The sequence below is a fragment of the Nicotiana sylvestris genome, chromosome 2, assembly GCF_000393655.2.
Source record: "Nicotiana sylvestris chromosome 2, ASM39365v2, whole genome shotgun sequence".
Classification (NCBI taxonomy): Eukaryota; Viridiplantae; Streptophyta; class Magnoliopsida; order Solanales; family Solanaceae; genus Nicotiana; species Nicotiana sylvestris.
The window spans coordinates 149,815,948-149,823,535 of record NC_091058.1 but is presented as its reverse complement, the minus strand read 5'-3'; positions in this window follow the sequence as shown (position 1 = coordinate 149,823,535).

The following is a 7,588-nucleotide window of genomic DNA, read 5'->3' as shown; positions in this document are numbered from 1 at the left end:
CACATAATTTGTTTTTTTGTACCCCATGAGATCAAGCATGACACTAGAAAATGTGTCGTTCTAGATGTGCTTTTTCTATCTACTAGATATTCAACATAATCAACATCAGCATATCCAACCAAGTCAAAAGAATCTTCTGAAAAATAGATGAGGACGAGGTCCTGCTTTCCCTTAGGATACCTCAAAACTCCCTTGGCACCCTTCAAGTGAGAGTGTTTTGGGCCAGGTTCCAATCGCTGTTCTGTATGAAGGCCTAGAGACCAGGTGCCACACTTGGTTCCTCTCAACTGATGGAGTTCTTCTTGCATAGAAGCTATCCAGTTAGCATTTTTCAATGCTTCTTTGATGTTCTTAGGCTCGATTTGAGACAAGAACGTTGAGAGGGAAAACATGTTCCTTGCCTTAGAACTAGGTTGAATACCAGAGTCTAAGGATGTGATTACATTTTGAAGGGATGTGAACTCTTTTGCTTCTAGTTGGATACTTGAACTTCAGAATTTGAAGGACCAGATTCCTCCATATGTGAATCATCATTGACATCAACAGAATTATGACTTCCACTCTTTTGTTCTACATCAGGAGTACCTAATGCAGCATCAACAACCCTATGTTCAGCTTAATTCGAGGTGATAGAGGGACCGAGTTCCTCTACACCTTTGGAGATTCTACTGCATCTCCTTCATCGCTCTGCTTGACTCATCAAATCAGTCTTTCCATTTGCACTATCTGTAGCTTCACCAGGAGAATTTGTGAATTCTCCATCTTCATCTTCTTTGTTATGTGTTTCCACCATTGTTGAGAACACAACATTTTGCATCCAAAGGCTCTCGGGTAAGTTAGATTGGGTTTTCTCCCATTGAGCAGTTCATAGAGAGACTTCTCGAGAAAGGACCTGATCATGCACTTGTTAATCAAGTAGCAAGCAGTGTTGGTTGCTTCAGCCCATGAACCAAGTCCTCCATAACCAACTTGTTCAACATATAAAAGCTCACATGCCCCAGTCATCTTCGACATAACTCAGCATCATCATCAATGACACTTAGGCATGTTAGATCACCATCATTCAGTGAATCAAGGTCTGCAACATAGATATTCTTGAATCTCTTAGCTATCAATACCATTTCACCAGTTTTAAGATTTTGTGAAAGTGCAAGATTTGGACAAGAACTTCACTTTATTTTTCCTTATCACAGATTTAAGACACATTCAACAAGCTATATTTCAAGCCATTCACATAGTACACATTTTTGATTGCATGAGAGAGTGTTTTGTCAATTTTGCCACCACCAAGAATATAGCCTTCTTGTCATTTCTAAAGGACACACTCCCACCTTGGAAGGCCTAGAGTGAGAGGAAATTATTCATTCTTCTAATCTAATGCTTAGAGCAACCACTATCCATGTGCCATTTTTTTGACTGCTACCTCTCACTTCAGCCTGCACACTAAATCAATGATTAGAATTAGGAACCCAAGCCAGCTTGGGTCCCTTATAATGATAGAACGGGCTGATCAAACTTCTTTTTGCCCGCGCAGGCAGCACATATTTTCTTTTCAGGGAACCAGGTTCCTCATCAATAGGCCTCTTTCCAACAAAAACTTTGTTTTTTTTGTAAACGCTGAATTTTAGTTTTACAAGAGTCCTTGTAATGACCCATTTGACCACAGTGAGTGCACAACCTATTATCAGCCTCAGTTACATACTTGCTATGGGGATTACAGGAGGTTTTAGCCTTTTGGAACCCGATTCCTTTCCTGTTTCCACCATTACTCTTGTACATAGACATTATTACATCAGAGGACCAGGTGCAATTAAGTGACTTATCAAGATCATTTTTAACCCTTTTCAAATCCTCTTGAAGTTGTCTATTTTTTTCAAGCTCAACAATAAGACTTGTTTTAACTTTCTTAAGCTCACTCTTAAGCTCAAGTCAAGCCTCACTAGCCACTTCTTTACCCTTAGTGTTGTCCATCCATTTTTTCGTTTGGTTTTTAAACAAGTTAGTTTCTCTAGTTACTTCTTCCACTTGTTCCTTCAAATCTACAATGGAAACTACCATATTATCCCTCTCTTGTTCCATGTCACCAATTTCTTCTACTAAAGCATTTTTCTCATTAATGAGGCTATGATAGGCATCAATCAACACATTTGCTAAGGACATCAATTTTTTGTTTGAGTAAGTTTTCAAATTTTTTTGAACATCAAGAAAACTTATCTCATCTTCCTCCTTATCCTCATCATCATCAGATTTGGCCATAAGTGCAAAGATTGACTCATATTCTGAAGATCCATTATTAGCAACCATCATATATGTATCTCCTTGGTCATCTTCACCTTCAGATTCATTAGAAGAATTTCCCCAGTCATCCAAAGCTTGTTCACCATGTTGTCACCAACATCTCTTCTTTTGAACTTCCTATCAGAGACCTCCTTTCTCTTAGCCACCTTATCAATGTTGGTTTTATAATGATCCTACTTATGAAGAGGACAATCTTTAATAAAGTGTCTAGACTTTCCACACTTATGACAAAAATCATTTTCTTTGAAATTCCTGCTGGAACTTCCTTTCTTTGGAATCCCACCATTTTTTTGAATCATCTTTTGGAATCTTCAAGTGAGATACTCCATGTCGGATTCATCACTACTTGAGTCTTTGTTGGCATCCTTGAGAACCAGGTTCTTCTCCTTCTTGGGCTCTCTTATTTCAAGATCCTTCTTTCTCTTCATCTCATAAGTTTTGAGATTTCCAGTGAGTTCATCAATAGTCAGCTTCTGCAAATCCTTGGCTTCTGTGATAGCATTCACTTTACTTTCCCAAGAACCTGGTAAAACACTGAGTATTTTCCGAACCAACTTGTTCTTGGGATGATTTCACCAAAGGAGTGAAGCTCATTGATAATGGAGGTGAAATGTGTGTGCATATCTTGAATAGACTCATCCTCCTTCATCTTGAAAAGCTCATACTCAGTAGTAAGCATATCAATTTTGGATTGCTTAACCTGAGTAGTTCCCTCATGGGTAGTTTGAAGAGCTTCCCAAATCTCCTTAGCATACTAACAAGCTGAGATGCAGTTGTACTCATCTGGTTCGATGCCGTAAACAAGAATCTTCTTTGCCCTGAAATTCTTCTCAATATCCTTTCTATAAGCATCGTTGTACTATTTTCTTGTTTTTGGGATTGTAACTGTTCCCTCACCAACAATTTTCATGGGAACAAAATGTCCATCACAGATTACATCTCACAACTCTGAGTCCTCAGCCATAATAAAGTCACACATTCTTGTTTTCCACCAACTATAGTATTGGTCGTTGAATCTTGGTAGTCTGTACGTTGATTGTCCTTCCTCAAAGTTTGGTGGAACAGCCATGTAGATCCTTCCTAGGTGTTAACTTTTTAGAAGAACCTGCTCTGATACAATTGATAGAAACTAATAGCCTGTTTGGTCAAGCTACAAAAATCAGCTTATTTTGAGAAGTGCTTTTTTTCAAAAGTACTTTTGGTGAGAAGCAATTTGTGTTTGGCTAATTAGTTTGAAAAGCACTTCTGAGCAGCAATTGGTGTTTGGACAAGCTTTAAAATACTATTTCTAAGTGTATTTTTCTTAAGAGTGCTTCTCAAAAAAGTGCTTTTGGAAAGAAGCTACTTTTTTCTGCTTATCCAAAACTGCTTCTGCTTCTCCTCAAAAGCACTTTTTTTCATTCCAGAAGCTTGGCCAAACACCTCAATTTTTGGCCAAAAAGCGCTTTTGGCCAAAAATAAGCTTGGCCAAACAGGCTATAAGCATCCACCAAACTGTATAGAGAACAAGGTTCTATATATGTTCCCATAGTAAATCGGCAGCAAATAGAGAACAAAAAGGAATTTTACGTGGAAAATTCTCAGCTCACGGGATTAAAAACCACGACCTACCCTTGTAAGATTTCAACTTTACTACTGAGCAATCTTCGGATTACAACCTATTGTAACCTAGGAATTAACCTCTTAATCCCTTACTAACTTGTAGCTATACTATTACAAGCCACTTTGTAATAACTCTATTACAAAGACTTAATAACTCACTGACTTGTAACAACACTATTATAAACAACTTTGTAATAACTCTATTACAAAGGCTTCACAACTCAACTAACTCTAGCCAAGACACAAACACAAGGGTTTATGATTTACAAAGGATTTCTCACACAATGCTTCTAAGTAAGCTAAGTAGGAATTACAAGTAAGAACTTCAACAAAGATACAACACAACTAAAAACATATAATAACTCAATATGGGGGACTAGTCCGTTGCTATGTTGTTCTTTGTTCTTGATGCCCTTGAGAATCACTTGCAAGATGGACACACACTTGAGAGAATGCTTGATGAGTTCTTGAATGTTCAAATAATTTGTTTTACCTTTGCTTGATGTTAATATCTCATTTGTGACATTACTTGGATGATGCACTGTTCCTGTACTATAGCGTGTGCAGGCAGCAACGTTTCAGCTGGAGAGTTGACTTCGTAAAGTCACCTCGGGAACTGGTCGGACCTGGTCCCTCAGTTGTTCCTTCTACTCTGAGGAGTTGAGCCATATCCCAAACAAGATCCCAACTTGGAACCTTGTGATCTTAAGGTCTTGAGAATGTTTAAAGCTGTAGAGTTGACTATACGACAGCCAGGAGAACTGATCCATATATGTTCCCTCTGTTGTTCTCTTATCTGATTTCATTGAGAATTGAATCAGACATCTGACTAGTTACTCTGAACGCAAGAGAACTAATTGTATAAGGTTCCTTATCTTGTTCTCTCTTGAAGTTTGTCAAATCATCAAAACAAAATGCACATAACTAGTCAATTTCCTCCTTTTTGATGATGACAAACTTAGAATTGATATTCCCCTTGAGAACCAGATCTCCACATTGTTCCCCCTATGAATCAGCCATATTCCCTATGAGAACCAGACCAAAGGAACCGATCACAACTGGTTCTTCAAGATTGTTTGGCAAATCATCAAAACACAAAATAACATAGTTTATCAATTTCCAAACAATTTAGATTCAGTTAATACTTCCATTTAATAATCGCTAGTTGCTTTAGGTCCTTTTATAATAAATCATTATGACTATGGGTACGATTCCTGTGGCATAGTCATGATACCTAATCCCCAATTCGAGTGTGCGTTTCAACTGACTCGACCATAACTTCAAATAATTATAAAAATAAGCATGTTGTAAATCGCAGGTGCGTTTCACGTGACGCGATTCACAATATGTCCAAAACCAACGAATGCGCGCCATCGCGACTTGTTCAAATAAATTTCATAAATACTAAAAGAGGTTAAGTAAATAATTAAAAGCGGTTAGAAAGTTAAAAATGCATAAAAGGTTTTAAACATGTAATAATTCAGATAATTAAGCCAATTATTAATAGTTGAGCGACCGTGCTAAAACCACGAAACTCGGGAATGCCTCACACCTTCTCCCGGGTTAACAAAATTCCTTACCTGGTCTTTTGGTTTTCACAGACTTTAAAACAGAGTCAAATTTCTTCTAATTGGTTAAAATAAATCGGTGACTTGGGACACCATATATTATTCCAAGTGGCGACTCTGAATCAATAAATAATCTATTTCGACTAATGTCACTTTAATTGGAAAAATGTCATATTCCCTTCGGAAAAAAGGAGGTGTGACAGCTCTGGCGACTCTGCTGGGAACAAGAGCCCAGAATCTCTGGTTCAGGGTTCAGAATTCGAGCATAGAATAACTATTATACTTGGCATTTGTTTATTATTTGATTTTTTACGTGCTTGAGCCTAACGTGCTAAATGACGCTTTTTACCGCTTTGATATTGCTTGAACTGTATATAAAACTGTTACGAAACCCTTCTTGTCTCTGAGTCTTCTGAATCTTCTGGAAAGTGCATGCTAGCAAAGCCGGTGAAGCTTCTATTTTCCAGGTACTCTGCCCCCCTCGGCTCGAGTTGTCCGCTCGGGTAAGCCAGGTCTAGAACAATACACCCCAAGATTTAAACTTAGAATAACATAGCCTCATGTCGGATCCCTAGTAGGAACGTTTGTTTGTATCACGTGCATTTGACTTTGGGGACTCAACACAGGGGTTGGGTCCGTCTAGGACGTGTACCCAAATTAAAAAGACCATCCTGATGCATCTTACGTGCTACTTGTGCATTTATTTGTTTTGGCTTGCATGTTGACTGGCTTCTAGGGAAAGAAAATTTTAAAAAATAAAAAATAAAGAGTGAGAGGTAAGTATTTAAAATCTGAAACTCTGCCGAAATTTTGAAAAAGAAAGAGAAAAGAAAATAAGCCAATGTTCTCAAAAAGTCATGTTTCCCTATTTCGTTAAAATTGGGCCAAACTACGCGGGTCTGATTCTTACTGGGTGTGAGATACATAGGCAAACCTCATCGATTCCAGCCCATAATTTTAAAAAATCCAAAAAAAATTTCCTTTACTTTCTTCTTTAGAAAGTCTTTCTTTTAGACTCTAATTTTTAAAAATACAAGAATATTTTCTTTTAATTTCTTCTCAAAATATAAAAATATTTTCGCTCTTCTTTCGAAAATTGAAAAGAAAATTCAAGATTCAAAAATATTTTCTTTTTTCTTTAGAAGTATTTCTTTCATAAATTCAAAATAAAAGTCCAATATTCAAAAATATTTCCTTTCTTCTTTAGAAGTTTTTCTTTCGAAATTCCAAAGAAAAACAAACAAATCAAAATCCAAAAATATTTTTTTCTTCTTTATAAGTTCTTTTTTTTCGAAAATTAAAAATTATAAAAAAAATTCAAAATTCAAAAGCCAAAAAAAAGAGTTAGTTTGTTTATTTTATTCCTCATTTTCCCGTACTATGCAAGATCTGCTTCATGTTTCCACATGATACGTAGGCAACCCACATTAGGTTCGACCAACCATTATAAAAAATGATGATGATAATAATGAGGACCGACTGAGTCCATTCTAACGTGTCTTTTGTTTTGAATTGTGAACAAAGTTTGAGGTGGTCGGTTTGTCTTAAGCTACAACATATCCATAATTCACAAGGTCCAAGGGAAAAATGCCAATGGCAACTGACATTGAAGTTGTTACGAGTGGTCAAGAGACTCGGGGGTCAGAGGGTACAACAAGAGTCTATTGTGATTGAGGAAAATAAAATATTGAAATAGTAAATGACTCAATTGTGTCAAACATGGGCCAATGGTCAAGGACCACACATTTCTCATGTTTTCCCAAAGTTCACACCCATCTCGACTACTACTACTCCGGTCTCATTGTCTGATCAATCCTATCCATATGGGTTCAGTCTTTATCCCAACTGTACGACTACAGCTGGAACTTCTGTTGCATACTCCCACAGTGTGCCATTGACAACCAATCACACAACCACTGTTGTTATGCCCCGTCTTTACTATCCCACAGCCAACAGTGGTACAGAAGAAAAGTCATGAGTCACAATTTTCTACCCAACAAGAATAGTACCACTCGTACCTATTTGATCTTCTTGCAAATATTGAGAAGCCTACCCGAAAGATGGCACAGGAAGAAATAACCCAAAAAATAAAAAGCTTAGAACAACAGCTGAAAATCATA